Source organism: Canis lupus, chromosome 15, assembly GCF_048164855.1.
Source record: "Canis lupus baileyi chromosome 15, mCanLup2.hap1, whole genome shotgun sequence".
Taxonomy (NCBI): domain Eukaryota; kingdom Metazoa; phylum Chordata; class Mammalia; order Carnivora; family Canidae; genus Canis; species Canis lupus.
Window position 1 is genome coordinate 14,716,245 of NC_132852.1, and position 27,929 is coordinate 14,744,173.

At 44.2% G+C, this 27,929-nt stretch overlaps 1 protein-coding gene across 7 annotated transcripts in view; it reads left to right on the forward strand.

Moving 5' to 3' along the window:
* Nucleotides 1-27,929, forward strand: part of STOX2 (storkhead box 2) — a 264,144-nt gene that overhangs the window by 95,252 nt on the left and 140,963 nt on the right. The gene's annotated exons all lie outside the window — the stretch shown is intronic.

Below are 27,929 nucleotides of genomic sequence, written 5' to 3' on the forward strand. Positions count from 1 at the left end.
ACAAAAGCTTTAGACTGTGTGTGTACACATGCATGTGCTTTAATCAAGATTTCTATTTGTTCTGAGAGCTTAGACCCAAACTTACAAACTCTAGCCCTTGAAAAAAACTAGATTCATGGGAGGTGGGGAGGGTTTGGGAAAGGGAGAGATGAGTTTGTTCTTTTGTTTTGTTTTTAAGATTTCATTTATTTATTCGAGAGAGGGAGCATGAGCAGGAGAAGGAAGGGCAGAGGGAGAAGCAAGCTCCCCGCTGAGCAGGGAGCCCGACGTGGGGCTCGATCCCAGGACCCCTAGATCATGACCTGAGCCGAAGGCAGATGCTTAACTGACTGAACCACCCAGGCACCCCGAGTTTGTTCTTTTTTATACAAAGTGAATGTCTGTTTTAAAATAATAAGCAGTGCACAGGAGTGGCCGGCTTTTCTAAAATGTTTACTTAGAAAGTTGAATCCTATGGAAATGGAACCATTCGGTAAATTATTTGACATCTCATTTGGGAAATAGAAACTTGCTTATAAGCAGGTTTGATATAGAGCACTGGAAATAAATCTAATGGGATAATTTTAACTTGAAAATAGCAATTAATGACAGATTGCAGAAGTCAGCCAGTGAATTGTAACTTAGTGCTTTTCCGTCCAACGCATATGGAAGATTGTTTATAAACAGGGAGGGTTTTTTTTTTTTTAATGTGCATACGAATTTAGTAGAATACTTGGCAATTCTTGGCTAGTTTGGCAACATTGAAATCTCAAATCTTCGAGACTCAGTTGAGTCTCCTGGATGTGAAATGTTCTGTGGATAAGCTTTTTTCTTTCCCGACAGGCCCTGAAACCTTAATGTTTAGCAAGAAGCTCTTCACCTGGCTTTTTTTTGCTTTGGTGATTAATCTAAAACCCACAGAATAATTCAATATGGAACATTTGGCCAAGTTAAAATGAGGGAGAGTGGAAATAATAGAATTAATTCCCACACCTGTTGTACACTAGATTAGCAAGCAAGTTGAATCACACACATTAGTTTTAAGTGCTTAATTCTGAAAACTCCTCATCCCAACTGTTCGCTTTGCAATTAGAGCGTACGTTTGAGTCTCTCCTACAGCAGGGTGCTCTGAGGTTAGTACAGCCCATTCCAGTTCTTTAATTAATGATGCAGATTCTTAGTCTATAGGCTGGTCTTGGGGGAGTCGTTTAGCATATGTGAAAGGGGCCATGCGGCTGGACTCTTGGGTCCTATTTGATAAATTGTTGCTTCGGTATATTAAATGGACCCCAGCGTCCTGAAAACGTTCATGTCATTTCCACATGTTCACTTTCTCTTGCCGGAAAGTGTAACTTATAGCAAGAGTAGCTTGGAAAGAGCCAAGCTCATTATTGAAGAAAAACCAACGTTCGTATGTTTCGCATACATTTTGAAAAATACCGCAGTGTGGGAAAAGTCTCTGGTAAAGTTTATTATGAATATGTTTATAATACACTTTTTATGTGTATGTAAGCATCTTTACGCTTAAGAAAAAAAGTGCCAAATGGGCATAGTTGACTTCTCCTGTTGCAAAATACTCGTGAGCAAGCAGCAAGGTTTTTGTTTTTTAAACAACATTAGCTTGGTGTGTTTTTTAAATTTATTTATTCATGATAGAGAGAGGCAGAGACACAGGCAGAGGGAGAAGCAGGCTCCCTGCAGGGAGCCCGACGCGGGACTCGATCCCGGGTCTCCCGGATCACGCCCTGGGCCGAAGGCAGGCGCTGAACCGCTGAGCCACCCAGGGATCCCCAAGCAGCGAGGTTTTATGCAGCAGAAAGTACGGTTGGAATTATGGATTGAGGAATGTTAATGGTTTGTCTGGGAGCGTGTGAACAGAGAGCAAATGGAGCTCTTCATTTCCATCCTGCCTTCTTTTTGAAGTGACATTTGGCATTTTAGCCTCCTTGTGGTGCCAGCTCAATAGGAAGCTTGGGTTCATCCCACGATCCTGGGAAGGCCGTGCTCAGCTGCTCCGCTGTGGGTCAGGGGCAGGCGAGCGTGGCTGGGGCCAGCGGCCTGGGCGGGTCTCTTCTGAGTCAGCTTCCGTCCGGGCTCCATTCCCGACCTTGCTGGGGGCACCCTGACCAGCTTCCAGAAAGTCTTGCTGCAGAGGTGTACCTCCCCTGGAACCGTCCTGGGCATGCCCGCTGGGATCCCAGACAGGCCCGGGGATCTGCCCGCAGGCACCTCGTCCGGGGCTGCCACTGCCGTCCCCGCCTGTCCCCAGCTGGCGCGCAGCGCATAGTGGGGCCGGCACAGGACCGTCGCTCTGCAGGCAGCTGGCACGGAGGGTGGCGGGGGATGACACTCCCTCACTCAAGTACAGCGGGGGGTTTGGCTGTTAGGGAGAAAGGGCAGGGAGATGTCAAGGTGCTCCTTCAAAAATAGCCTTTTTTTTTTTTTTTTTTTTTTTTGCAGTTAGCATCTGTTTAAAAGTTACTGCATATGTATTTGGGTCTGTGACTTTATGCTGTTTGGCCCTGATCCCACCGGGACCGAAAGCATCAACTATTGAATCTCATGGAGAAATTTGCTGTGGAAAGTCCCTGGGGTCCAGGCTGCCATGTAGGGAGCGGAGAGGATGCAGGAGCCGCAGCGAATGATCTGAGCGTGTAATTAGAGCTCGACTGTGTGGCGTGGGCTGGGATGCCGGCCTCCAGAGCCCGGGGAGGTCACACCGCTGTTCCTCTTCCTTCTCCCCCCCACGGGGGCAGGCTCTGTCCGGGCCAGTGCCTGTGCACCCCGGGGACCCTGCTCCGCTGCGTCCTGGCCCAGCGCCTGTGCGCCCCGGGGACCCTGCTGCCTCCCCGCCAGCACCTGTGCACCCCAAGGACCCCGCTGCCTCCCGGCCTGCGCCTGTGTGCCCCGGGGACCCCGCTGCCTCCTGGCCAGTGCCTGTGAACCCCTGGGGACCCCGCTGCCTCCCGGCCAGCGCCTGTGAACCCCTGGGGACCCCGTTGCCTCCCGGCCAGCGCCTGTGCGCCCCCGGGGACCCCGCTGCCTCCCGGCCAGCGCCTATGCACCCCCGGGGCCCCGCTGCCTCCCAGCCAGTGCCTGTGTACCCCGGGGGCCCCACTGCCTCCCCACCAGCACCTGTGCGCCCCGGGGACCCTGCTGCCTCCCGGCCAGCGCCTGTGCACCCCTGGGGGCCCCGCTGCCTCCCGGCCAGTGCCTGTGCACCCTCAGAGTTCTGCCTCCCCTGCTCTCCTGGATCCTGCAGAAGTCTGCCCTGACTCAGCTTCTCCTTGAGCTGAGCTGTTCCTTTACCTCTTCACTGCTCAGCTTCCAAGAGTGTTGCTATCATGCCTTGTGTTTTCTTCCTGAAACCATTCTCTCTTGAGTCACCAGTAACCTCGTCATTATCGGTGACCTTCCTGGTCCTGTCCTCTCCCACTGTGACTACAGGGGGCCTTGTTGGTCTCCTTTTTTGCTTTGCAGCTCCCCTCCGGTGGATTCTGGAAAGTTGCCTTGTCCTTGTTTTGCAGCCGATCGTGTCTATTTTGTTGGCACTCCCACGCTTCTGTATTTCCCAAGTGTCTATCCACCCAGCTCCTCCTCCTTGCCCTCAGACATTTCATCCACTCTCCCTGCCTCAGCTGTCACGGTGGAGGATTCAGCAGTCCGCTTCTCAGACACTCCTTGGGCACCTGCTCTGCCCCAGGCATTGACCCAGGCATTGAGGGTGACCTGACTCGCCAGCTGGGCCCCATCTCCCAGAGTCCAAAGTCTGGTGAGGAAGGAAGACCAGTAGATGCCTTGCCTTGGCCCAGTCCCAGGCCCGCGGAGGGGCACCTCCTCTGACCTGGGGCGGGGTGTGACTCCTAGATCTACGGCTGCCTCACTCCCACCTCCGTCACCCCCGTCTTGGAACTTCAGTGTCTCTTGGATGACCTGTCACTACTTCAAACATTCCCCAATATCAAGGGGAAAATGATCATTTCCTCCAAAGTCCCTGCCCTCAGTGATGGCCCCATTCCTGGTGGCATAACCAGCATTCCCCCTACATGGGCTGAAAACCTGGGGGTCCCACTGGATTTCTGATTGCCCTTAAATCCATCACCCAGTCAGGCACCCACTTCTTCTGTCAGCTTTTCCTCTGTAACTGCTCTCAGCTCTGCTTCTCTATTCCCATGGCCACCGCCTGCGGCCAAATCCTCACCACGTCCTCCCTGCACTATTTAATATTTATAAATGTGCTATTTACTTATTCAGAGGAGATTTTAAAAAAAATTGCCTGAGTGGTTCATGTGAGAAAAAAAATTAGAAAATAGAGATAACCAAAGAGAAATAAGGAAAGAAAGAAGGAATGAAAAAAGTAATCTATTTCACCACTCAGATGATACCCCTGTTAACCCTCTGAAGTTTATCCTACTTATCTAAATATTCTCATACATAAAAAAGAGAAAAATATGTTACAAATTGTGGTTCTATTACCTATATGGTTTTGTAGCCCACTTTTTGTACCTAACCTATATCATTGCTTTTCCACCTCTAAAGATATAATTATTTGTAATAGTTTTTCATGGCTGCATAATTATTGGAAATAATGTACTTTAATCTCTAGGCCATTTCAATATATTTATGTACCACTGCTAGCTATCCCTCTTAAAACTTTTTTCATCCTGACTCTTCTTCTGTGGAAAAAACATCAGTGATTCCCATTGCCTATGCACACACACATGCACACACGTGCACACACGCATACCCTTCTTTTTTATAGGAAGATTTTCCTGACTCTCTCAGTCTTCAGGATTCCTTCCCCCATGAGGAGTAACATTATTTACGCCACATTTTGGTGGCTATCGAACATTAACACCTTATATGGTACATCTTCCAGGAAGGTGGGGGCCTCGGATGATGCAGATCAGTTCTTGGGATGTGCACAGTGCCTTGCTCAGCACCTTGCTCACCCTTTGTCCATTTTCTCTTTTTCTTCTTTGCCATCCGGGTATCCTGGGCTACAGATGGGACCAAGGCCCCTCTGAGCTCTGGCTCCTTCAGAAGTAAGAGTGGGAGGCAGCTGTGTAAACAGGCAGATACAATACGGTGGGATCACGGTGCTGTGGGAGCAGAGGGCTCTGAACAGGGTGACATCATTGCGAGAGGCACTTACTGAGTTAAGTTGCTTGTGATCAAAGAGGATGAGGGTGGCCAGGACCCACAGGGATGTGGGAGGCGGGAGGTGGGGGCACTGGGAGAACCAGACCTGGAAGTCCGCGAGATGAGAGGCGGCAGGTGGCCCCTGGAAGGAAGGTGGGGTGCTGCATTGTGGGTGTTGGCGTGGCTGTGGCAAGAAAGAGATGGCACGTCCAGGGGTTGGAAAGCCTTTATGGGGAAGTCTCAATCCATCCAGCAGACGGTTTTGACTGTGAAGCACATAAAGCCAGCATGATTCTTATCCTCGGGGAGCTCTTAATCAAAACCAAGATAAATTTCTGTGTTTTTATGAATTTTCATATTGTAACTCAAATCCTGAAACCCAGATGTTAGTGGGCAATCCAAATTATTTTATTAAACTGATCGGAATTTTTTTTTAAGTATACTAAAAGACAACACCTTTCTGATATCTAGGACTTTATTTTCATCGCCTCGATAATCCTTTATGTCAGTGTGGATTACTTCATGTCGGAGTGTGTGTGTGTGTGTTGTGTGTGTGTTTATTTTCATATTTGTCAACCTATTAAAGCGACATGAAAATCCCTATAGCTCTGCAGGGAAGAGAGGTATTCAAAGGGTAATATGTAATTTCCCAGTTAACTGTGTGCCTTTAAATCACATCCCCTTTCATTGATGTGTGTACCTGTCTGTATTTAGCTCACTGTGAAATTTTAAGTCAAAGAGAAGCACTTGCTTCAGCTTTTGGATAAGGAGACAAGGAATTATTCAGGCTTCACAAATAGGATCATCGTGTTTTAAACTGGGAGGGACTTTCCATTTGGGCCAACCTCTTCCATCGTTTTGCTGAAAAAGGAATCCAAGACCCTCAAAGGTGAAGCAATTTGCCTAAAGTGACACAGCTAATTAGCAGCTCAGCCAAAACCAGAATCCAGTCTCCTTCCTGGCTGCCAGTCCCGTGACCTTTCCATCACAAAGAAGAAAAAAAAAAAAAAAAAAACAGAAAAAAGTAAAAGCAAAAGAAAAAAAATTGAGGAACTGAACTGACATTGCTTTAATTCTCCTCCCTCTTTATAGAGTGTGAAAAATCCTGATGTACTTGAAAGGTAACATTTAAAAATGTATCCGGACTTGTAAAGACGATCAGGACTATTTGTGATATGCTAATTAGAAAGTATCTCATTATGCAAGGAACAGGAAATTTGGCAGAAGGATGCTATTCAGAGAAACTTAAGGAAACCTCAAAGATCGGACAAACGAGTGTTCATTTTATTTATTTGATAATGTGTGGCTGCCATCACATTTCTGATAGGGTCTGACACCTTTATAATCAACCACATAGAAACTGGGGAAATCTGTCAGACACATGGAAGGAAAAGCAAACAGTGTCATTTCCATCTGAGTTTCCTCTGGTGTAAGTCAGGGCCTTTCCCGGAGAACTCGCCTGCCAAGCTTCTTCCTGTAGAAACTTGTCCGTGCCCCCATTCGTCGTTTGCAGAGGGATTATATTTTGGCAGCCATGCTAATCACTCCAAGGTGACCCCCTCTCTGGAGAAACAAATCCTTTTCAGTTGTTGTTACGGTACACTAATCCAACAGTGCAAGTAGTTATTTGGGCGGGGGACAACAAAGTGTTTCTCTCCCCACGATGGCATATTTCCCCAGATGTCTTCTAACCAGAAGTGCTGTTTCTTCCAAGGAAATTCTAAATGACATAGAGAAAAACACTAGGACCTGGTCAGATTCCAAACTCAGGGCCAGACCTGAAGCCCCAGACCTGACTCTGCCCCTGGGAAGTCCTCCAGGTGAGCGGGGGCCATCGTTGTTACCTTGGCAGGTCCTCACTGCTGCATTGGGGCACTCTGCCCACTGTCTGCTTTATGCCACATGAGACTATTTCTGGTGTGTTTGATGCAAAGGTGAAGTTCGTGTGACTGTGGCATTTGTAGGTACCTGAGAAGGCGGGGAATAAGGGGCCGCATTCGACCACTGTTGGCCTGTGACAGCCTCTAGATGGGAAAGGGGAAGGGAAAGGGGAAGGATAGGATGCCTCGGAATGACAGTCTTGACTTTGTAAGTGACTTTCAAGCAGGATTCAATAGAATACTTGTACATTTTAGAATTAGAACAAATGGGTTTGGGATCCCAGTTGTGTTGACTTACTAGCTGTGTGACCATGATCATATTACTTGGTCCCTCTGTGTCTCAGTTTCTCCATCTGTAAAATGGGTCGTGATGATTACTTACATAGTATTTTTGAGGATTCGATGTGATGATATAGATGAAGCACCTAGCAGAGCGTAGGGCTCTTCGTGGGTCCTCAAGAATAGTAACAGTTACTCTCATCCCCTATTCGTGACTATGTAAACATCGGTATGTCAAAAAACCCTTTTAGTGTAACCCAATACCCAAAAGAGGGCAGAAATACACATTTACAGCTTGATGAATGATCACAAAGGGAATGCAGCCATGTAAACACCCTTGGGTAAAAGGGGAACACAGGGGCAGCCCCAGTGGCGCAGTGGTTTAGCACTGCCTGCAGCCCAGGGTGTGATCTGGAGACCCTGGATCGAGTCCCACGTCAGGCTCTCTGCATGGAGCCTGCTTCTCCCTCTGTCTGTGTCTCTGCCTCCCTCTCTCTCTCTCTCTGCATCTCTATGAATGAATAAATAAAATCTTTTTTTTAAAAAAAAAGGGGAACAGAAGCAGTGAGAACATGGAAGTCTTGTGTTTTTCAACAGGGTATTAGTGGAATATTAGGGACATACAGTACTCATGAAAGAAGGGGTCCTGGGTTGAGTGCATGAGGACACAGGGCACAGTACCTCCCCCACTCTGAGGTTTCTTAAAGTAAAATGCTGTAGAGGCTCTGGAGGCTCTGGGAATCTGCAGTAAAGAAATCACAGTAACCTCACCATTGCCCACACCTGGCCCTAGGCCCCTTTTTTATATGCAGAGATCCATTGACATCTCAAGGAATACAAGTTCTGGACATGCCATTTTGGAAAATACCAGCCCAGAGAGTTGCTATTTACTGTTTACTAAATGGTGTCTTGAAAGAATTCAGTTATTTTCTAAGCATGAAATGCCTCTCTCTGTGAAAGGATTAGAAACCACAGATGTAAAGCACTTCCATATGCTTAGCATGAAGAACCTGGATAAATGGAGATTCAAAGTGATGAAAATCATAAATCCACTCCTGTTTTGAACACTAATGTTAATTACTTTGCCCTTTGGACTCACAGCATTTCCATTATGTTGTGCCACGATTGGCTTATACTTCTGGATTCTAGGATGTTGGAGTTGGAACCAGTTTTATCTGGTTTAAAAGATAAGTGTTCTAAATCACACATGGCTTTGATTTGGGATTATTATGTACAAGGATATATATTTACAAAGAAAAGAGTCCATTTACAGATCACTCGCAATCTCCTGTACCTGTTTCCATACAGATTCTTCTTTTAATTATTTTTTGCTCTTCCCTAGGGAGGTATACAATCCTACCTGCGCTTGCAGGAGATGCTTTTGATAGATGTTCGCAGAAACCCCACTGATCCCTGGCAAAGTTTGCGGAAAGTGCCTGACTCGCTTCTAACTTCAACTTTATAATTCCTCACAGATTTTCACATCTCTTCACACCTTTGTTTCTCTCTGCTTCTTAGCTCCAGCTCCATCTGTGTTGTCTCCTTCATTTTGGTAACTCTGTGGTCTACACTTTTAAAAAATGTGAGTGTTACTTTATTTTAATACTCTGTGCTGCCTGGAGTTCAGCATGTTTTCAGTTAGGGTTCCCAAAACAAAATTTTTTTTTTTTAATTCGTGAAAACCTAGAGGTAAATGGGGGTCTTTAGTGCAGGACTTCTCAGTGCCTTGAATATTCTAATATGTATCGTTAATCTCCAGAAGGGAGACCAGATGGTATTTTCCAAACTTGTTTAACTACCAAACCTCTACCCTCAACCCCTTTAATAGCAACTTGTAGGAAAACTTGCAAATCTTGCTTTGGAAAGTGCTGTCCTCAGATTCCAACTCAAACCTCTCTCCGCCTGCATTTCACTGCATTATGCCCCATCACCCCTTGGATTATCTGTCCCAGCCAAACTAATTATTTTATAATCCTCCAAAAACAGTTTACGTTTACGTTTACGTTTTTCAGTTTAACCTTGTGATAGTCCCTCTCTTGTCTCCTTGGCTCCAATGATCATTCCTCATGAGTCCAGAATGCTTTATTTTCTTTTCTTGGCACCTGCATGAGAGCTTGCAATTCTTCCGATCTCGGCTCCTCTGGGAAGATTTTCCTGACCACCACAATCTACAAAGGATCACTCTTAGCATCCTTATCGTCTGTATCGCCCCGTTAGCCAGTATTATAAATGTTTACTGCCTTGTGGTTTATCGCATGTGTGCTCTCTCTGCTCCTGGAGGCTGAACCCTCTGTGTGAGTGCGCATACGTGTGTGTTTAATCTCCAGTTGAGCTTTGCACCTTGGGAAAAATCCACTGGATGGAAAAGACAGTTTATATTTTGTTTGGAAGACTAACGATGAGTTCGGTCACTTCCCGGATAAGGAGCGGAGTGGAGTGGGATTGTTGGTTCACCGACTGCCTGGTCCACGGGGCAGACAGGGGCTATAGAAGAGGAGTGAATAATTGCTGGGGAAATTGCAATAAACAAACATATTCAGCCCATGGAGGGTGCCAAGCTCTGTGAATAAAAGCACTGTTATTTTCCCTAAATTAGCTTGTGGTCTGTTGGGGGAGATATATACAATTTAATGAAAAGGCCGCACGAGTGGTACTGAAAACCATTATAGGAATACAGAATTCGGGATGGTTAGTGTCAGGTGAGGAGGGCTGCTGGAAGGCAGATGCATGGAATTTAAGAGATGCAAAGAAAAAGATTCCAGAGGATGTGGTGATGGAGGCAAGAAGAGTAAGGGGGATTGGGAGTTTGGAAGGTGAGAGGAAGGAAAGCAGATTCCTTCAGAGGGAAAGTGGCACGAGTGAGGCCCAGAAGGGGTGGAGTTGGCCTGGGGAGGGGTCGTGGAGATAAAAGCAGAATTTGAAGGGGATCATACTGTGAAAGGCTTTTTATCAGGCAGGCGTGGAGAGGCTGTTAAAATAGAGTTTAAGTGAGGCCCCTGGGTGGCTCAGTGGTTGAGCGTCTGTCTCTACCTCAGGTGGTGATCCTGGGTCCTGGGATCGAGTCCCGCATTGGGCTCCCTGCATGGAGCCACTTCTCCCTCTGTCTGGGTCTCTGCCTCTGTCTCTGTGTCTCTCATGAATGAATGGATAAAATCTTTTTTTAAAAAACAGAGTTTAGGGGATCCCTGGGTGGCGCAGTGGTTTAGCGCCTGCCTTTGGCCCAGGGCGCGATCCTGGAGACCCGGGATCGAGTCCCACGTCGGGCTCCCGGTGCATGGAGCCTGCTTCTCCCTCTGCCTGTGTCTCTGCCTTTCTCTCACTCTCTCTGTGACTATCATAAATAAATAAAAAAAATTTAAAAAAAATTAAAAAAAAAAAAAAAAAAAACAAAAAAAAAAAAACAGAGTTTAAGCTACTAAGGGATGTGGTCAAATGTTCGGGCAAAATGGAAGGGGGAGTTGACTGTAGGTGAGAAAAAAAACGAGGGTCCAGCTGGGGCGATCGTGGATCCAATCCAGCTATCCTTTTTATTCCCAGCAGATCTGGGTCTAAGGCATCGAGAAAGCCTCCAGCCTCATCTGGGGAGACAAGGATGCACATGCAGGTGGGATTTCCGCTCTCCCGGTGAAGTAGGCAGTGCAGATGCCTCAAGGCCTTGCCGTCCACTCACACGCGTTCCCTGATGACAAGTGCTCAGCCTGCCCGGGAGGGTACACTAAGCCCTGAGCAGGTGCTCCACCCCCCTGGGAGTCTGTTGCTGGTCTCCGCCGTGGTCTCTCTCCAGGTTTCTCCAGCTAGCAGCCTCCACAATATCACATTATACTGAGTGAGGAAAGAATGTTCTCCATGGAGAACCAGTTCTGACACTCTCAAGATCCTGTTTCTCCTGGTGTTATGAGTAGGATGGTTCAGTCTTCAGAGCTTCAGGGTATGATTTAAGAGCCATCTGTTCTAATCAGGCCTTTTCTGAGATTTATGGGGAAGAGGAGGATGTGGGGGGAGGGGGCTGGTGTAAACTATATTCTCCTAATTGGATCAGAATTATTATGCCAGTACCAGAGGCCCCGGCGAAGGTGTGTTTATATTATCTGATGCCATTGTTGTTTCTCCTCTAATTGCTCTTGAGCTTGAAGTTTCAAAGCCCTTTGCCAGGGTTTCTAAAACTGCAACAATTTATATTTTGGGAGCTCTCAGACTTTGGATTTTCAACCTAAAATAACACAATATTTCTTTATTTTATGCATATCACGATGCATAACATCTCCCTGCATGGAAAAATGCTTAAGAGTTACATAGCATTTACTTGGTTCAAAAACTTATTCTATATCCCAGACATAATACAAATTCAACTAGTCTCCTGGGAGCCCCCTGAAAGAGATGCTGGTGTTATTACCACCAGAGGACAGGTGAGGATACTGAAGGAGGAGGTCATAGCAGTGGGAATGGCCCAGCTGGGGTTTGAACCCAGGCCCCCGAGATCTGCAGTCTGACCACACCAGCGCGCCACGACCCAGCCTTTCCCTTGGGTAGTCTTCTCATTTGCTATGATGCAGAAAAGATGCTACTAGTAACATTTTTCTAAAAGAAAAAAATAAATATATATACTTCAAATGGATGTTCCAGATAGGAATGATGCATTTCCCACTGTTTATCCCCTTCCTTTCCAGAAATACTTTTTTTTTTTTTTTTTTTTAAGATTTCATTTATTTGTTCATGAGAGACACACAGAGAGAGGCAGAGACACAGGCAGGGGAAGAAGCAGGCTCCATGTAGGGAGCCCGACGTGGGACTCGATCCCAGGACTCTGGGATCACACCCTGAGTCAAAGACAGATGCTCAGCCACTGAGCTGCCCAGGTGTCCCTCCTTTCCAGAACTTCTTAGGGAAAATACAAGTGACATAAAAAGTTGCAAGGTGGACTTGGTTGTGAGAATGCGGCACAGAAAATGGAGTGACTTGAAAGTCAAAAGGCGTGAGTTTCAATTTTAGCCTGGACTCCGACGAGCTCTGGAACACTGTGCCAATTATTTACATTTTCCGAAGCCTCTTCTTTCCATGTGAGACGATTCCAACTTTAAAGTTCCATGAAGCCGTTGACACAGAGCAATGGAGAGGAGCTTCTGGCTGCCTTTGAGAGAGACAGAGGGTGAGGGCTTGCTCCTTTCAGGGTGACCAGACCTTGTGGAACTGGGCTGGAAGGTGTGCGGCTGGGCGCAGTGGGACTGGAGGGGTCTGCCAAAGGAACATCACCTGTGGGTAAGATTCAACTCATACAAGCATTTTATCTTTTCTGGCATGCTGTTTGCCATTTTCATAGAATTATGTGGAGTTTTTTCCCAGATTATAAATGACTGCCATTTGGAAGGCTGTCACTGTTTCTTGTTAGCACAAGCATCATTGTCGCAAGGAACAAAAGTTAAAGGAGTTTGCTTTTCTTTTTTTGTGTTGGTAGTTTTGTTTATGAATCAGATTTAACTTGAGCTCTGCATCCTGACGGCCCTTTGCATTTACCTGGGTGACCACTGTGTCACCATATCAGTGGCGATGATATTCCAGTGGCTCTGACTTTGGAATCAGGCGTTTATTCCCATTCTAAATGCAATATTTGATCTGTCAGATTTCTCTTTGGTTTCTCATAGTATTGTCGATGGAAAACTGCCACTGTGCCAAGGGTCTGAGGAGCTACTACATTATTTGTACTGAAAAAGACATATTTTATCATATGGCACCTTGCACTTTTCTTTGGGACCCTCTTTTTTGCTCTTTCTCAGTTTAACTTTTCTTTAATATTATTTGAAAAAGCTAGGAGTAGGGTAAAATTTAGGCATACATAAACATCCTGGGCCTTCAGTATTAGGCGGCTTTGAAATCTGTTTTCTTACAACGAGAATATTTGGACTGCCGATTTGGTTGCGAAGTAAGCTTTTTCCTCTGCTGACTTGATAAACTCAAACGGCACTCACTTTAAAACATATGAAGTATTAGATCCCAGATAGTTAGGGGAGGTGAAGTAGGGAATATAGGTGTAAATATAGTAGATTAAATGATCAATGTATTTTGTTTATTTATTTTTAAAAAGATTTTGTTTATTTGAGAGAATGAGCAAGGAGGAGAGAGATCAGGGGAGAAGCAGGCTCCCCGCTGAGCAGGGAGCCTGATCTGGGGGCTTGATCCCAGCACCCCGGGATCACGATCTGAGCTGAGACAGACACTTAACTGACTGAGCCATCCCATCGCCCGATCAGTGTATTTTATTCCGTAAATCAACTTGTCTAGAAGTTGAAGCAGTTCGTCCTCACATTTGATACCTGTGGCGTGAATTAGAGGAAAGAAAAATAGAGCTAACTTTTGTTTATAGTTTTTCCCCCCATGAATGGGAGCTATTTTATATGTGGAGGAATCAGTGGCTCGACTTCCCATCACTGTTTCAGCTCTAGAGCCTCCTGTAAACTGCTTCATAGATTTGAGTCGATCAAGGGGAGTGTGTATTCACCATCCATCTGTATCCTATGGGCATGTCCCTTGCCTGTTTAGAAAACAGTTTTTCTCTAAACTGCCATTTTCATTTACTGACAGATCTTTTAAGAAATTTCTCCAACATTCTGATTGATTTCGAAACCCCTGGATTGCCTTTAAAACTTACCAGGACTGGGATACCTGGGTGGCACAGCGGTTTGGCGCCTGCCTTTGGCCCAGGGCGCGATCCTGGAGACCCGGGATTGAATCCCACGTCGGGCTCCCGGTGCATGGAGCCTGCTTCTCCCTCTGCCTGTGTCTCTGCCTCTCTCTCTCTCTCTCTCTCTCTCTCTCTGTGTGTGTGTGTGACTATCATAAAAAAATAAAAAAATAATAAAAAAAATAAAACTTACCAGGACTATTTATTAAGTGTTAGAGGGAGATTTTTAAAATGTGATATAGGGGCTCCTGCGTGGCTCATTCAGTTAGGCATCTAACTCTTTTTTTTTTTTTAAGATTTTATTTATTTATTCATGAGAGACACAGAGAGAGGCATAGGCAGAGGGAGAAGCATCTCCCTGCAGGGAGCCCAATGCGGTACTCGATCCCAGGACCCTGGGATCATGCCCTGAGCCCAACACACCCCTTGAGCCACCCAGGCACCCCAGCATTTGACTCTTGATTTCAGCTCAGGTCATGATCTCAGGGTTGTGAGATCGAGCCCCACATTGGGCTCCGCTCTGGGTGTGGAGCCTTCTTAAGATTCTCTCTCTGTCTCCCACCCCCTCCTTCTCTAAAAATAAACAAACAAACAAAAAAATTTGTGCCATAGAAAGGGAGGGTGAAAGAATAGACATTGTTAAGTCCATGAGCCTAAGGGGCAAAGGCCAGCATGGTGAAGGATGGACATGTCCCTTTCCGGGCAGAGCTACTAGAGCAGTGGTGCTAAATGAGCAGCGAATGCTAAGTCTCATGCTTTTTCTCTTGGTCTGATTATCATTAAAAGTATGTAAAACTGTCATAGTTTCTTGGAGCATTAGCTCCATGATCCTACTTTACAGGGGCACAGGCAGGTATCTGTCCCTTGTCATCAGGAGGAGGGGTCCCCCCTCCGGGCTTGTCCCATACAGGGACTTCTTGTCTTGTGCAATGACTTTTGGTTTGCTGATTGATTTCATCAAGTCCCTTTTGCGGGTCCAGGTTCAGTGCCCCTCCCGAAGGCTGTCTCCCTGCACCACAAAGGGAAATAAACAGGGAAGCAAATTGTCACCAAGTGCCCGGTATTCGACTGGAACTCCCACAGCACGCAAGGGAGGTGGAAGGAGGAACGGGTTGCTTGGGAAAGCCAGAACTCCTTCAGCAATTTATTCATGCTGTTCGACATTTGTGTGATAGGGAATCAAATTAATATGCTGTGTCAACTGATGCCTTTCAGACATTGAAGTGCATCTGAGGTCAAGGGTGTGGGCTCTTGCGCTGCAAGCCTGCATTTACCCTAAATGCTTCTCTTTGGCATCATCTCCATGACTGCAGCCTCTCAGTGGCATCTGAGGTGAACTGCTAAGGAAATATTTGGACATCAGGCCAATAAATCACAGAAACAATTTTGCTAATAAAGCATAGTGACATTTTAGAGAAGACACCAGAATCTCGGATAGCCATGGATGAGCGTGACTTCAGCTCCTTCCTATGCCTGTGGGTTGGGTAACGGAAGACCTGTCTGAATCCTGGCAGCTAGCTGGGTGGCTGATGTCGGCCCCGCCACCTAAGACCAATGTCAGGGCTGTTGTGACACAGGAAAAGTCTAGGGAAATGAGGAATGATCATTAAACGTCAAGGAGCGATATCACAGCACACTGCATCCTGACTGCTAAGAAGTATTCAGATGCTCAGTCTTTGTCCTGATTGCTAGTCTTTTACCCCAATTCCAGACCTTATGGGATGTAGCCAAACCTCACATGAGCAGAAATAAGGTGTCTGGCTTAACTGAATTTTCTGGTTTATTAAGAATAAACCTTTTTGTTAAGAGCAAACTCTTATTTCTTTTAAGAGCAACCTCTTTTATTAAAAAAAAGTCTTTTTATTAAAAGTAAACCTTCCCCCCCCCCCGCTCCTGTCTGTGAAAATATGTCTTCAATATAATATAGCAAATACTCATGAATCTTCTTTCTTATTTGTTTATTTGGTGTTTTGAGGACTTCTCCAGGTTTATTTGACTGGTACCCATCCTCATGGTAAGAGGATGAGCATGTAACTCTTGGAAATTCAGATTATTTTCTTAAATAATTAGATAAACACGGATTATGTATTTATTTGCTGTGAGAATGTGCTGGCTAGTGAAATTAAAGTTTACCAGTACAGTATGATGTAGCCCGTTTTTAGCACACATGACAATTAGCACACATGACAAACACAAGAAACCAAGCTCTGCTATTTTACAACACAATTTTGCCACCAAAAGGAAAGAGAACAGACAATAAGGAAAGCAGAAACCACCAGGTAATAATACTGTCAGTGGCATTAAGTGATAGAAACTGGCTTATCATTGAAAGCTATTCACGTGGGGATCCCTGGGTGGCTCAGCGGTTGAGCACCTGCCTTTGGCCCAGGGCATGATCCTGGAGTCCCGGGATCGAGTCCCGCATTAGGTTCCCTGCAGGGACCCTGCTTCTCTCTCTGCCTGTGTCTCTGCCTCTCTCTCTCTCCCTCTGTGTGTGTGTGTCTCATGAATAAATAAATAAAAATCTTAAAAAAAAAAAAAGGAAAGCTATTCATGATCCATGTCTGCCATCAGTGGTGCATCTAGATTGATGGGTAGAAACAGGTGTTCTTAAAGCATTTCTTTTTTTACTATAGCCATAGGAATCCCAGGAAAGGTTAGAAACTGTAATGTTTCACCTTTTCAATGTGCTAAGTTAGATTTTCATCATTGGAAGTAATTTGTATTAATGTACCTGTATACCCTCTATTTATACAGTTGGAAAACAGAATGTTTTCATTCCTTAGATTAAATCAGTTAAGGTGAAATTTGGCCTAACCGTCAGAATACTGAGACTTGTCAGTTTATCACACTATTAATTTGTTAGCTCAGAATTTACCTTTATTAATTTTGGCTTTGCTAATTTTAAATGTGATTATGTAGGATGCAGTCTGGACTAGGATTGCCTTTGCAGGATGTGTGAAAGGCTTGTTAGATTATATAATTGTAGAAATAGAAACAACCAGTGACGACTTAGGGTTACTTAAGAGACCATTCTTTGGAAGTTCCCCTATACTTGAAAACATTGAGAAGCTATTTAAAAAATCATTCCTTTCAGTCTTAAAGCCTGGAGACAGTTTGCTTTTCCTTGCTTCTTGTCCGGGGATGTGTTCATTCCAGGCTTTACTATGGCAGGATCAAGGAATGGGCTTCTGATTAGCAGAGGGCTACTTTAAATAGGTAGTCCATACGGTGACATGTAGGTCTTTCCCAAAATTTGTTTTTGAAGGTTTTTTTTTTTTTTTTAAGATTTTATTTATTTATTCATGAGAGACACAGAGAGAGGGAGGCAGAGACCTAGAGGGAGAAGCAGGCTCCATGCAGGAAGCCTGATGCAGGACTTGATCCCGGGACTCCAGGATCATGCCCTGACCCAAAGGCAGACGCTCAACCGCTGGTCACCCAGGCATCCCTTGTTTTTGAGTTGATCTGAAGCAGCTCAGAACTCAGATTTCCAAAGGGAAAATCATTTAAAATAGGATGGTTTTTAGACTTACACCCATTTCGTTCCTTGCGCAGCTGTGATATCTATTATGGTAATAGTATCTCCAAACTATAGTACAGATAGATAGTTTGCTAGAATTAGAGTTCCAGAGCCACATATGGTTCAGATGGTTTGGTGAGCCCAGCTCATCAAAGTAGTACCTTAATGCTCTTACAGTCTTCACCTACACGAGGGATTATGTTGGGCTTTTGTGCTCTGGATTATGACGTGAATTACTGCTGAAAATATTGTTTCTTGAGATAATGTATTCTACAACAGATTGTGGTTCATATATTTTGAGTCAAAGAACACCTGTGTCCATATTCGAATTATAAGGACCAGAGTAAACTCTGTTTCATAATACGAATCTTTAGATGAAAACTTGTTCTTTGAATAATTTTGGATGCTTACCCTGTTAGGATTCTCAGAGCATTGCCATCATTGGGTCTTTCAACATCATCATTATGAATTTCAGTTGTTATACTGAGCAGGTTAGTGTCTTAAAGTTACTATATGTGGGAGTTGGGAGTGCTGGTTACTAGAACCTTGTGTGTTGGTAAAACTGTATTCTTAAAAAATATACAAGTGGACTTTCTAAGAGGATTCTTAATTTCACAGTTTTTATTAATTCCAGCTATACGTCCCTTAGCAAGCATGGTTGTGGAGCTTATTGAATGGAGAAATGTTCTCACTTGAGATCTTATACGATTCTGTTCTTTCACTTAAATTTAGGAAACCTAGAAATCGTGCAGATGCTGGTTATACGTGGCTTACCTAATGATTGCCTGAATTTATTTGTGAGCTTTCCATTTATTTGATTCTCTTATCTGTCTTAACCAATATGGCACCACAGTGGCTCTTACTCTGTTCAGTGGGCACCATTCCTGGCTGGATTTAAGAGAGATGCGATCCTGACACAGGAGCCAATGTCTTTTATACCTTATGGTTAGATCTATGGCTCTGGTGGTGCCCACAGATTTTTGTTTTTATTTTATTTTATTTTATTTTATTTTATTTTATTTTATTTTATTTTATTTTATATTTTATTTTATTTTATTATTTTATTTTATTTTATTTTATTATTTTTTCAACTGTCACTCTCCCCATAACAACTACGAAATCTCTTCAGCAGATAAACATTCTTTGCCCTTTTCTTGGCTGCCCTTCAGAGGGCATGTCTTTTTTTAGTGCCTCTGATAGGCATTTCCTGCTCTGTTTTCAAATCTTGCTAAACTTGGAAAAGTTTTTGAACCTTGCAAAATGTGTATCCTGATCTACTTTCATTGCTAATGCCAGTGAGTAAAATTACACTAATTGCTTTTAATCTCCTAGTCACTTTAGCTTTGGTATGAGAACATTGTGGTATTTGTAGAACAGGCTTTTGTGCCAGAAAAATAATATAAAACCATTGCTCAGAAACATAGTGCCATTAGGAGCCATCAGCAGCACATAATAATGGCAATTAATGACAATCAGGGCCAACGTACTGCCTGCCACATCTGACTTTTTTTTTTTTAAAGGAGCAAAGCATATGAAGTTTATTTTATTATTATTATTTTTTTACTTTGTGCAAGTATTTTTACATCTGCTTGTGATTACTCTGCCTTGTAACTACCACCTCAGGCCCAGTTCTTTTTAGGGGGAAAAAAATGAATTCCTTATGTAATAAGTTATCGTTTGGAAAATTTCTCTGACAGACCGTGAGCTCTTCTTATGAAACATTCAATACAAAAAAAAAGTACGGCTATAATTCACTACAGAAATATGGGTTTATAATGGCAAGATAGTGGATTTTATGTATCCAAGTTAGTTATTTTTGCGAGGATGAAAATTTGTACCTGGTATATTAATGTAATAATGTAATATGAAGTGTTGCAGAATAAAATTAAAAGGCGGTATCATATGGATCAACTAGAGCTTGTACCGAGACAGCATGGCATCATGGGGAGCCGTTTGGATCTTGTTCAAGATGACTTATTTATTAGAAATACCTTCAGTTCAGGATTGCGTTGGAGCATACCCTCTAAAGGAAGAGTCACAGTCAGATTGTAGGATATGTATAAACATTATATGTACTTAAAAAAACACAGGAGCATTTAAAAATTTAAACATATGGGAGAAATACAAAGGCTATGTGTCAGAGGCTTGAAATAGCATATTTCACATTGATAACAAAAGGAGCTTCTTGCAGATTGTGAAGTGGTGGCTTTTAAAATTAGAAGCCGGGTATGTTGTAAGCGAAGAAGCATATGATATAGCCGTTGCTAGGGTGAGGGTACCGCTTTTGCCAAAATCTGAGTAAATAAACAAGATAAACCCACATAAATTGATGGCTCTGGTCCTCATAACTCATTGACCATCTGCTTATTTTTTTTTAATCCTGTCTATTCTCACCCTGCAATATCTGCGTATCTGACACTTTGGAATTCAGATCGGCTATAATGAGATTAGTCAGTCATCTTCGTGGTGGTTCTGTTGTTTGCTTTCCAGCGAAAGTTTGAAGAACCATGAAAACCCTGGAATCAACTGTTAAGATGCAAAACGTTCAGAAAGTCACGTTCTGAGACTTGTGTATAAGCTATGGATGTTATTTCCCCGATTTGGAAAGTGTTACTTCTTTTTCAGAAGCCGTCTCTTTATTTTTTCATCTCAAGGGGGTCTTAAGTCTTTCCCCTACATGTCACATCCTGCGGGCACACCCCGATCTGTGTGTCCACGTTTTCGTATTGTGCGTGTGCGACGACCCGGAGGATTGGTTTATTTGTTTGAGCATCCTGTCGAGAGTCCTAGGAGAGTGTTGAAGACTGCCTTCCCAACTATTAAAGGACAAGTGTGCCCATCATCACACACCCCAGAGCCACCCTTTCTTCTGAAACACTGGGATTTGGGGAGTGTTTTCACGGAGACAGTGGGCCTAATCACACCAGCCCTGCTCTCTCACAGGTGATGCTGCAAGGGTAGTGAGACAGTGTGTGCACACACACGGGCTTTGAGTTCTTGGAAGAGAGAAGTTTCAATCAGGCATGTAATTGGTTTCATCCCCATTATTATCTGTGCTTCTCCTAAAGGTTTCCCAGGGAAGCTGCACGGTGATGCAGCATCGCAGCTGTGGAAGTCTCCACGGCCACCCTGCCCCTGGATGCCTCCTTCTTCCCAGGATCATCACTCCAGGGCTCGGCAGTGAGCTTGAAAGAACCTCTTCTTGGACTGGGGAGGGTGGACGAGCCCTGTTCTCCAGACTTGCTGTCCCCTCCACCCAGGCACATGCCTTTTGGGGGTGCACTGGGGCTCACCTTTTTTTCCCATGGGTGCCAGACACCTGACACCATTCTGCTTGGTGGCTCCTAGGCAGTAAGTGAGTGGACAGTCCTTCCAGTCTTTCTTGGAGAAGGGATGTTCTGCCTCAGACGTGGTTGTACCCACAGCCTAGCAGATGGCGAGGAACAGATTGCAGATACTTGGAGGGAATCGACATGCCATGGGTGCAGCCAACCCACGCTTGGAGCTGCAACTCCAGTTGGGCTGATTTCTTACCAGTGTCGTTGTGAGCGAGTCTTGGTGCCCTGGTGGAAGTGACCCCTTTGCAGGTCATTCTTCCTTTGATGTGCCTGTCAGTGTCCTACTCAGCTCTTCAGGCCCGGCCCTCCCCACAGTCCTCATTGAACAAGTTTGTTTTGTTTTTTAACTGTCTCTCTGAGAAGGGGAGAGCCATGCAGTCAGAGCTTAGATGTACAGAATTTTCTGCACACTCGGGTCGGGTGTGCAGAGAGCTGGATGCTAGAAATTCAGTCTCTGGGAGACTAAAGATTATTAATGAGCTTTTTTTTTTTGTGGAGGGTTTTAAAATGTACTTATTATTTTAAGCATTTGTACAGAACTCTCTCCACTCCTATTTATTTTCTTGATTGTAGAACTGTGCACCTATTTATGTGGAGACTCTACCTATATATTTTAGGGGTTGACAGTATAAGTTACATCTGCATGTTGTGGGATGTCTTTGGTTTGTGTGCAAACTCAAGAAGAGAGTCGCATCCATTCCCAGAGCTCCCATTCCTTGGATGTTGGGGGGGCACTCTGCGGCCTCTCCCACCGACCGGCATCCTGCCCGAGTCATGGCCAGCAAAGCTGATCAGTGGGGGCTTGAGGCCGTGGGGATTATGGAGAAACTAAACTCCAGTCCTTTTAGTTCTTACTCTCTTAAAAACATCAAAGCTCTTTTTATCTTTCTCTTTCTTTACCCTATTCCTCCTTCCTACAGGCTTTAAGCCTAGTAAGGTAGTGGTGAGTGCCAAGGTCAGTGTTTTAGAGATGGGCCAGGAAGGAGAGGCATTATGATTCTGTTTTCTTCTTGCTGCTAGCACTTTCCCCTAGCCAAATTGCTTTTCTTTTTTTTTTTTTTTAAGATTTTATTTATTTATTCATAGAGACAGAGACAGAGAGAGGCAGAGACACAGGCAGAGGGAGAAGCAGGCATTCATACAGAGAGCCTGACGTGTGACTCGATCCAGGGTCTCCAGGATCACGCCCTGGGCTGCAGGTGGCGTTAAACCGCTGCACCACCGGGGCTGCCCCAAATTGCTTTTCTAGGTGGGGTCTCTGCCCCTGCCCAGACCAGGTCTCCTTTAGGGGGAAGGATCTGGGACTGCCAACCACGGGGCTGTGTTACCTGGAGAGTTCTCTCTCACAAGCCATGGGAGCCAGCAACCCTGGGAAGCCAGGCTGCTCTTCCTCCACCTTTCACATGACAATAGTTGGTGCCTCTGCAAAGCTCTCTGAAACACATGAGTGGTGGGATGTGTTTTATCAAATGATGCAGAGAAAGTCTCCTTAAAACCTGGCTCTTGAGAATGATGGGGTTTTGCTTACTTTAGTTTCACATCAACACTTTAGATAGCATTGACCTAGAGACCCCAAGCCAGGTAGGGTTTTTTACAGGAACGTGTTGCCCATGCTCACCTTGAACGAACCTCATGTCCTCCCCAAGAGGTACGGGTCTCCTGTTGACACCAGTTCTGTTTCCTGGGGACATCTGAACTCTGTCCCTGATACACACACTTCTTTGACAGAGACCATGTCTATAATTTGAACATTAAGGGGAGACTCCAAGCAGTCAGAGTCATTACCCCCGACTTGGCCAGGCCCCAAGCTCTTGGCAGCCTCCCAAACATGCCTGCAAAGGCCATGCTTGCGGTCCTTCCAGAGAGTGTGCAGCAGGTCTAGGAAGTCTGGGCTTTGTTTCCATGGGGGAAATGCCAGCTTTGGCTCGGCAACCTACCTGGTTGGCTCTGACCGGTAAGTGGATGATGAATAGGCTTCCTGGCGTTCTTTGTTTATAGTATTAATATCTAGAAACGGAGTTCCACCAGAGAGGAGATTTTTAAAAAATGAAAGTAGTTAGTCACACTAAGCCTGGGATGAGGAGGAGAGGTTGCCAACGTGAAGTGATTTGAGAGGTGCTAAAAGGCCCCACCTGCACAAAGTCTGTCCGCCCAGCTGTTAGTAATTCTCAGCGTCCAGTGGGGGACTGACCAGCTGTGGCCTGAGCTGAGTCGCTTAACTGCTGTGCCTTCCACTTTCTTGTCTATAGAGAGGAGCGGATCAGGGGTTGCCAGGTAGGTAATGTAAATGAGCGAAGTCAGCCAAGTAGACGTCCTTGTCTGCCATTTCGGAGAAGATGCGGCCCCCTCAGTACCACTGGGACTTGGGAATTGAGAAATATATCTCTGGTGTGAGAAAAGTTTACAATAGTGCGTGTATGATGATCCATAGTCACTGATGTTTGGCCTCTGTGTTGGAGAGGACCATGGTATTGTGCGGTCCTGGAGAGCATGTGGTCCATCCCTTGGGCCATTACTCAGTGTTTATTGCCACTCAAGAATAAAGGCCTTGTGTTATGGTATGTTTGGATTTTTTTTTTTCATGCTGTAAATCAGTAAAAATTCCCCAGTTTCTGAAAACAGTAGGAGGATCAAAAAATAAAAAATAAACCCAACCCCCACTTATGTGTGACCTGAATTTTTTCCAGTTTTCTATCTTTGGGATAAAAAACAATCTTGAATTTCTTTGTAGCTCAAAATTCAATGGGTCTTCGATCCTTATTACCCTGAACTAGAATCCTGTCACTCAAAATGTGGTCCATGGATCAGGACCAACTCCGGTCCTGGGAGCCTGAGAGAAATGAAGAGTCTCAGACCCCCACCCCAGACTGTAGGGACCCCAAACAAAGCGTTTGGAGAAATGGTAGACTAGAACATCATTTCGGGAAAGGTCTTGCTGAAATATTTCAGAGTAGGAGAAAGCATGAACACTCACTGATATATTGACATGAATCCAGTCTTTAGATTAATTCACCGATGGGCAGAATGAATGAGTCAAACGTATGAAAATTAGCTTTGATGAAAGGAGAAAATAAAGCTTGTGACTTTGGTTCTGATGTTTTAAATTCTCTGGGCAGCAGGGTGGGATGTGTGGAAGCTTCTGGTTGAGGATGGAGGTTTTGTGTGTATATATGTGGGTGTTTTCATTTTACTAAGAATTCTAAGCGCCTACCCGATGCCACATTGTGCTTATTAACCCTTTCCCATAATTTATCTTACTAGGTCCTGACAACAGTATTTTGAGGCAAGATCAACTTGAATGTTTTAGTTGAGGAAACCAGAGTTGTAGAAAAGCTTAAGAAACCATCTAGTGCCACGTGGTAGGAGGAGAGAGGAGTGATTTGTCCCCAGAAGAGCTGGATGCCCAGAGAGCTGTCTAGTTCAGGCTTCTTTTCTGTAGCTTTGCCTTGGCCTGGCCTTGCTGAAGACACTTTCAGATTCAGTGACCCTGCCTGCTAACGGTGCCCCCTGCAGAATTTCCAGGGATGAGTAAGACTACAATCCAGGCCTTAGGATGCTGCTTCACACTGATTCCTTGTACTTTATTCTTTTGTTTTTGGGAAAGACTGTTTCTTAGATCTTCAATGGCCAATAAAAAGTGAGAGCAGCTCCAAGATAGGAAATATTTGTCACTTCATAAGGACCAATTATTGTATTTTAACAGTTGTTTCCTGTACGTATTTGATCCAAGAAGTTGGTTCCTGATTTTGACTTTTGAATGAGAATTGCAGACAATAGCAAATGCCCAACATACATGAAGTTTTGGTGTTGGAAGAAAACTGAATGAGTGTGAATTTAAAAAGCATGCTGTTTGTGCACCTTTTATGAAAAAGTTTCCCCCATAAAGACCTCTTCACTTTGTCATTTAACATTTCAAAGGATTTTGAAGGCCTCTGCCTTCATGAAAGTTGTCAAAAATTTTAGCGGTTGTCATCATTAGACTTCAAAGCAGAAATGGAAGGCTATTTTAATGCCAGTGCTTTTAATCCTAACCTTTGTATTAAGATTAGGAACACAAAGTAGAGTCCACGAGGGGCAAGCCGTACTTTTTTTGTTTTGCTTTATTTTTCTTTTTCCCAAAGAGTTACAATGAAAAGTCCACTCTCTGGAATTGTTCTTTACTCATTGATATATATTTTTTTTTTTTTTTTAGTCCTAAACTATGTTGAAATCTGCACAGTGGGGTCTGTCATTAAAAAAAAAGGGATCCCTGGGTGGCGCAGCGGTTTGGCGCCTGCCTTTGGCCCAGGGCGCGATCCTGGAGACCCGGGATCGAATCCCACGTCAGGCTCACGGTGCATGGAGCCTGCGTCTCCCTCTGCCTGTGTCTCTGCCTCTCTCTCTCTCACTGTGTGCCTATCATAAATAAATAAAAAATTAAAAAAAAAAAAATAGAGTAATGGAAGGACTTGGCACTTACAAATCAGTCTCATGTGCTCACAGCCTGTTTCCATAAAAGATAAAAAGCCATAAATCTCTCTTAAACTATCTTCTGTGTGTTGTTATTTCAGTGTTTGTAGGGTGTATATCTGCAAGGGGGGGGGGGTTGGTATAAATTAGTTGCAATGACGTCAAGCAGGCTTAGCCCAGCTTCCATTGACTCTTTGGCCAAGGGATCCCCCTAAAATAGTTGCTGTCCCCGCTGCCTCTCACCACCCCTGCCTTCCCTACCTACACCGGCGTTGCACACACCATTCACACACCTTCTTACTCTCAGCCAATACGCCAAAGGTGGATGTGTTGTACAGTGTTTCCACTGAATAAAAATTGCACAGAAGCATGCTGTGGAGGGAGGCACAGAACTTCAGTGTGGTTTCACGAACTCTTATACGTCTTGCATGAGTTCAGAAAGTGGCTGGATAACAGGCTGTAGTGGTTTTCTCTTCTAATTGCAACTATATCAGTAAGGCTTGTGTAGCCATAAGTGAAAGCGAGATACATCTCAAGTACAGCATTTCTCATGGCAACATTTGTGAACCAAGATATATGTTATCTTCGTGGGGGAATTTTGGGAGCAGTTTCAGGAGGTACAAGTGGTGTAGTTGGTTTGCTGCTGCTGCGTCCAGAGAGAGGTGAGCAGGAACTGTCTTAGGTGTGTGGCCAGCCTCTTAGGAGGCTTAGGGGATGATGAGATATAGAACAGGAATCAGTTCTACTTGAGAAGAGTGGAGGTGGCTATGGAAAAGTGGTAGCACGTATCATGTGGCAAACAGCAATGACTCCCAAGTCAGGGACGTGGGGCTAGTCCTACTGTGTGCTGTCAGCTAGCTGCAGGCCTTGGGAAAAACATTTATGCCTCACCACAGTGTAGGTGTAGGAGAAGATGACTTTAAAAGCTATCTTAAATAAAATATAAAATAAAATAAAACAAATAAGTCCTCTTTTTCAGTTATCAGACTATTTGATTCTAATCTAGTGAATCCAGTCAACCAACAAACCAACCAAATGAGCCAAAAGTCTTAACAAGGAGAACCAAACATTGTGCATCGTTTTGCAGAGGAATTGAAACATACCATTAGAATTTTTTATTTTTTTCATTTTTATTTTTTTATTTTTAAGTGATCTCTACACCCACCATGGGGCTCGAACTCAAAATCCCAAGGTCAAGAGTCATGTGCTTTACTGACTGAGCCAGTTAGCATTTTAAAAAGAGAATATTGTGGCCAGATCAGGAATAAAGATAATTTTGTCATCTACATTAAAAATATGACCAGAAAAAGTGTTTCTGGGGGCCAGGAAAATGGAGAAAATAAAACGGAAATGGTTAGGTTAGAATTAAGTTGAGGTCTGTGCTGCTAAAGACAAGGTGGAAAGAAGAGGGATTTAAAAAGATTGTGTATGAGAGGGCAGAAGAATTGGACAACATCTCTGATCATTATTTTCCTCTTATTTTAAAATTTGACCAATCAAAGCATGAAATGTTGGGATCTTACCTCCAAAAGATGAACAACACCGTAGGGTAATAAATTTGACTGGGAACTCATTTCTGAACAGGATTTAGTGACTTTTTAAAAATCTGTGTAAAAACATGTAAGAAGAAATTTTTCCAAGGAATATATGTTATTGTTGGATTTTTTTTTTATTTTTATTTTATTTTTTTTAATTTTTTTTTTCATTTATTTATGATAGTCACACACAGAGAGAGAGAGAGAGAGGCAGAGACATAGGCAGAGGGAGAAGCAGGCTCCATGCACCGGGAGCCTGAGGTGGGATTCGATCCTGGGTCTCCAGGATCGCGCCCTGGGCCAAAGGCAGGCGCTAAACTGCTGCGCCACCCAGGGATCCCTATTGTTGGATTTTTAAAAAAAATTTAGAATACTGTGTATAGCAATTACAATTATTCTTTGTGTCATTGGTTGGATGATTCATGCTTCAGATACCAAGTGAAAAAATGGAGGTGAAAACATTCTCTACAGATGACAAAAAGACACTGTTGGTGGTGCAGGTCCCTTCAAGATCCTTCCTGTCTTCAATGACACTAAAGCATATTGTCTGAGCTCCAAGGGCTGCTAAAGTTACCTATAAGCTCAGAGATTGTCCAGGAAAGAAGTACAACCTCAGGTATCAAGAGGGAGAGGAAATCTCTGGCCCAGTCGTGGAGAACAAGAAAAGGCTGGGTTAGTGCATTAAAAGGATGTCACTGTGGTCCATCTTTGGCTCTCAGATATTTGTTAAGTATCAGATTGATACCGTCATTTTTGAAAACGAGATTTCAACGGGAATTTGTTGCCTAGGGCACATAGAAAAACCTGATGAAAGTATTGAAATCTCTATATACAAGGTGATTTTTTTTAAGGCAGAAATGCACAGAAAGAGTAATATTTCTATGCTTCATTATGCTATTTCCATTTCTACTCAAGCCTGTTTCATACTCTGCTTTAAAATTTCCGTCTGACTTCATTCCGTGTGGCGTGTGAGCCACCATCTGTGTGGCTTCATAACACTGGCAAATAACGACCAGAATTATTTCTGATGGAGACATCTTTAGGCTCCCTCCATTCTAGTGGTAGAACTAATTTGAACCCGTAACTTTAGAATACCTTATTTCAACTTCTTTGAACTTGAACTGACCT